This window comes from Muntiacus reevesi, chromosome 2, assembly GCF_963930625.1.
Source record: "Muntiacus reevesi chromosome 2, mMunRee1.1, whole genome shotgun sequence".
In the NCBI taxonomy this organism is placed as follows: Eukaryota; Metazoa; Chordata; class Mammalia; order Artiodactyla; family Cervidae; genus Muntiacus; species Muntiacus reevesi.
The window spans coordinates 257589562-257595379 of NC_089250.1; positions in this window are offsets into that span (position 1 = coordinate 257589562).

Consider the following 5818-nt stretch of genomic DNA (forward strand, 5'->3'; position numbering starts at 1 on the left):
TTCTATTGTTTTCCTCTATTTCTTTGCACTGATCCCTGAGGAAGGCTTTCTTATCTCTCCCTGCTATTCTTTGGAATTCTGCATTCAAATAGGTATATCTTTCCTTTTCTCCTTTGCCTTTAACTTCTTTTCTCAGCTATTTGTAAGGCCTCCTCAGACAACCATTTTGCTTTTTGCATTTTTTTTCTTGGGAATGGTCTTGATCACTGCCTCCTATACAATGTCACAAACCTCCATCCATAATTCTTCAGGCACTCTATCAGATCTAATCCCTTGAATCTATTTGTCACTTGCACTGTATAATCATAAGGGATTTGATTTGTGTCATACCTGAATGGTCTAGTGGTTTTCCCTACTTTCTTCAATTTAAGTCTGAATTTGGCAATAAGGAGGTGATCTGAGCCACAGTCAGCTCCCAGTCTTGCTTTTGCTGACTGTATAGAGCTTCTCTACCTTTGGCTACAAAGAATATAATCAATCTGATTTCAGTATTGACTATCTGGTGATGTCCATGTGTAGAGTATTCTCTTGTGTTGTTGGAAAAGGGTGTTTGCTATGACCAGAGCATTCTCTTGGAAAAACTTTGTTAGCCTTTGCCCTGCTTCATTCTGTATTCCAAGGCCAAATTTGTCTGTTACTCCAAGTATCTCTTGACTTCCTATTTTTGCATTCCAGTCCCCTATAATGAAAAGGACATCTTTTTGGCTGTTAGTTCTAGAAGGTCTTGTAAGTCTTCATAGAACCGTTCAACTTCAGCTTCTTCAGTGTTACTGGTCAGGGCAGTATCACAGTATATATACAGTATATACTGTGATATAGTATATGGTATACTGTGATACACAGTATGTACTGTGATATCACAGTATCACAGGCTTGGATTACTGTGGTAATGAATGGAAACGAACAGAGATCATTCTGTCATTTTTGAGATCGCACCCAAGTACTACATTTTGGACTCTTTTGTTGACTATGAGGGCTACTCCACTTCTTCTAAGGGATTCTTGCCCACGGGAGTAGATACTATGGTCATCTGAGTTAAATTCATCCGTTCCAGTCCGTTTATTTCAGGGATTCCTAAAATGTTGATGTTCACTCTTGCCATCTCCTGCTTAACTACTTCCAATTTACCTTGATTCATGGACCTAACATTCCAGGTTCATATGCAATATTGTTCTTTACAGCTTTGGACTTTACTTCCATCACCAATCACATCCACAACTGGGTGTTGTTTTTGCTTTGGCTCTGTCTCTTCATTCTTTCTGGAGTTATTTCTCCACTGTTCTCCTTGTTGTTATTACTCAAACCTATTTTGTGTTGTGTAGTGTGGCCACCCTGCTCTCTATTGGTTACATGGAATATATTTTTCTTTTATTTCACTTTCAGTTTATATGTTTCCTTAGATCTAAAGAGAGTCTTGTAGGCAGCATGCAGTTGGATTGTTTGTTTTATTTTTAAACTCATTCAGCCAATCTATATCTTCTGATTGGAGAGTTAGATCCATTTATACTTAGTTACTAATAGAGAATTTAATATTACCATTTTGTTAATCTCCATCCATTTTTCCCTATGTTCTTCTCTTACTGTATTCTTTTGTATTTCATTTTTTTTTGTAGTAGCATGCTTTCATTCCTTTTTTGTTTCCTTTCAAGTATCTTTTGTACATACTCTCTTTTTCACTTCCATAGGGATAAGATGAAGTATTTTAAAGTCATAACAATCTATTTTGAACTGATAACAATCTCAGTTGAACAGAAAAACTTTACTCCTTTGCTTCTCCACCCCCATTTTATGTTATTGCTGTCACAGTTATATTTTTATAGTGTATATTTCTTAATATGAGTTTATAGTTTTTATGCTTTTGTCCCTTAAATTCTGTACTAAAATTAAAAGTTGTTTACACATCATTACAATACTATAAGACTATATTTGTCTGATTTTTTCTTTATCAGAAAACTTTATGTTTTCATATGGTTTTCTATTGCTATGTCATCACCTTTCTTTTCAATTTAAAGACATCCCCTTTACTTTTCTTTAGTTCAGGTCCAGTATGATTAACTCCCTCAGCTTTTGTTTATCAATGACACCTAAGTTTCTCCTTCAGTTTTGAAGGACAGTTTTTCTGGATATAACTTTTTGTGTTTGGCAGTTTTTTTCTCATCCAGCACTTTGAATATATCATCCCACTTTCTTCTCATCTGAAAGATTTTTGCTGAGAATTTCACTGATAATTTTTTAATTGATTTATTTATTTTAATTGGAAGCTAATTTCTTTAAAATATTGTGGTGGTTTTTGCCATGTATCAACATGAATTATCCACGGGTGTACATGTGTCCCCCCATCCTGGACTCCCCCCTCCCATCCCGTCCCTCTGGGTTGTCCCAATGCACTGGCTTTGAGTGCCCTGCTTCATGCATCAAACTTGCACTGGTCATCTATTTCACATATAATAATATACATATTTCAATGCTATTCTCTCAAATCATCCCATCCTCATCTTCTCCCACAGAGTCCAAAAGTCTGTTCTTTTCATCTGTGTCTCTTTTGCTGTCCTGCATGTAGGGTCATCATTACCATCTTTCTAAATTCCATATATATGCATTTATATACTGTATTGGTGTTTCTCTTTCTGACTTACTTCACTCTGTATAATAGGTTCCAGTTTCATCCACATCATTAGAACTGACTCAAATGCATTCTTTTCTATAGCTGAGTAATAGTTCATTGTGTATATGTACCACAGCTTTCTTATCCATTTGTCTTCTGATGGACATCTAAGTGGCTTCCACGTTCTAGCTATTGTAAACAGTGCTGCAGTGAACACTGCAGTACACGTGTCTCTTTCAATTCTGGTTTCCTTGGTGTGTGCGCCCAGTAGTGGGATTGCTGGGTCATATGGCAATTCTATTTCCAGTTTTTTAAGGACTCTTCACACTGTTCTCCATAGTGGCTGTACTAGTTTGCATTCCCACCAACAGTGTAAGAGGGTTCCCTTTTCTCCACACCCTCTCCAGCATTTACTGTTTATAGACTTTTTGACAGCAGCCATTCTGACCAGTGTAAATGGTACCACATTGTGGTTTTGATTTGTATTTCTCTGATAATGAGTGATGATGAGCATCTTTTCATGTGTTTGTTATCCATATGTATGTCTTCTTTGGAGAAATGTCTGTTCAATTCTTTGGCCCAGTTTTTGATTGGGTTGTTTATTTTTCTGGTATTTAGCTACATGAGCTGCTTGTAATTTTGGAGATTAATACCTTGTCAATTGTTTCATTTGCTATTACGTTCTCCCATTCTGAAGCCAGCCTTTTCACCTTGCTTATAGTTTCCTTCATTGTGCAAAAGTTTTTAAGTTTAATTAGGTCCCATTTGTTTATTTTTGTTTTTATTTCCATTACTCTGAGAGGTGGTGGCTCATAGAGGATTCTGCTGTGATTTCTGTCAGAGTGTGTTCTGACTATGTTTTCCTCTAAGATTTTATATTTTCTGGTCTTACATTTAGATCTTTAATCCATTTTGAGTTTATTTTTGTGTATGCTGTTAGAAAGTGTTCTAGTTTCATTCTTTTATAGGTGATTGACCAGTTTTCCCAGCACCAATTGTTACAGATATTGTCTTTTCTCCATTGTATATTTTTGCCTCCTTTGTCAAAGATAAGGTGTCCATAGGTGCATGAATTTATCTCTGGGCTTTCTATTTTGTTCCATTGATCTACATTTCTGTCTTTGTGCCAGTACCATAGTATAGTATAGTCCGAAGTCAGGAAGATTGATTCCTCCAGTTCCTCAAGATTGCTTTGGCTATTCCAGGTTTTTTTTGTATTTCCATACAAATCGTGAAATTATTTGTTCTAGTTCTGTGAAAAACACCATTGGTAGCTTTGATAGGGATTGCACTGAATCTATAGATTGCTTTGGGTAGTATACTTAATTTCACTATGCTGATTCTTCCAATCCACGAACATGGTATATTTCTCCATCTATTTGTGTCATCTTTGATTTCTTTCATCATCCACTGATAATCTTATGGGAGCTCCTATGTACATGACAACTCACTTTTTTTCAATACTACTTTGAAGATTCTCTCTTTGTCTATGATTTTGACAGTGTTGTTATGATGTATGTTGGTGCATATATTTTGGGATTAATACTACTTAGAATTTGTTGAGCTCCTTGAATTTATATGTCTATTTTCTTCCCTAGATTTGGAAAGTTTTCAGCCAGTTTCTTCAGATAGCCTCTCTGCCGCTTTATTTCTCTCTTCTTCTAGGACTCCCATATTGCATGTATTGTTCCACTTGATGGTATCTTTTAAGTCCCTTAGGCAATTCTTTTCTTCACTGTTTTTTCTTTTTGTTCCCCTGACTTGATAATTTCAGATGACTTGTTTCAAGTTCACACATTCCTTCTTCTGCTTTATCAAGTTTGCAGTTGAACTTCCCTAGTGCATTTTTCATTGTAGTTATTGTATTTTTCAGCTCCAGAATTACTGATAGATCTTTTTTAGAGTTTCTTTTTGTTGGTATTCTTGTTTTTTATGCATAATTTTTCTGATGTCATTTAATTTTCTGTGTTCTCTTTTCATTCATTGGGCACCTTTAAGTGGTTATTTTAAATTCTTTGTCAGGTAGTCCAAGGGTTTGTATTTTCTTTGTATGCTTTGTGACCTTCTGTTGAAATTTGGGAAATGAAAAAACAGTCATCCATCCCAGTCTTTATGAACTCAGTAGTCAACCTCATAGAAACAGAATATAGAATGGTGCTATCCAGAGACCAGAAGGAGGGGGAAACCAGGAATTGTTGTTCAATGGATAGAATTTTGGTTTTGTATGATGAAAAAGTTATAGAGATCTGTTTCACAATAGTTTGAACAGACTTAGCATTACCAAACAGTACACTTACAAGTAGTTAATATGGGAAATTTTACATTGCATGTTTTTTACCACAAAAAATAAATTAATTAAAAAGCTATATCAGACATCATACTTGATGGTAAAATGTTAGCAGTCCTTTTGAAATCAGAAACAAAGTAAGTTGTTGGCATCACTGTTTATAGTCAATATTATAATGGCTCAGTGAGATAAAAAATAAAATTACTCTAGGAAGAAAACTAGTGTTAGTCACAACATTATGCTTATCTACAGTGAAAACATAAAAGTATTGAATACTGAATTTGGATTTCAGCACTATGATTACCTGGTTACCTTGAATATCATTCCCATTGAAAATTATTAATTTAGTTTACCTATTAGTTTAGCTAATAATTTAGATTCTCCATGTTTTGAGTATATCACTGAGTTTGCAAAAAGATAAGACGTATAGGAAGGAAGCCAAAATCTAAAGAAAGCAGGAACTCACAGAGGTAGGATGACTTCTTCCAAGGAGGAATTTGTCAAGCTTCAGGGAAACTGACATTTAGCTTGCATTGACTAATGGGGTATGGGCAACACCAGACACCTTAGGGCCTCATCAAGGTAGACAATCCAACAACATAAAAATCTAATAAAATTCTAATCCCAGCGTGCAATACCCTTAACCTAAGAAGAAAATAAGAGACAAAATCTCCCCAATCTTTTCTGTTTCATAAGTAATATTAAGTGTAGTGAAAAACATTTCCCTTGAAATTCAATCAGTAGGACTTCAGATGAATTTGGAATCTGAATATAAATTAACTGAGAGGAACACCCCCCCCCAAGAAAAAATAATAATAAAACCTCAAGCTAAGAATTTATTTTAAGGTGATGCTGGTTTTGGAAGCACCTGACAGAAGCATATGTACAAAATCTGGAAGAAATCTCTCAATCCAGCCTCCAAAGAA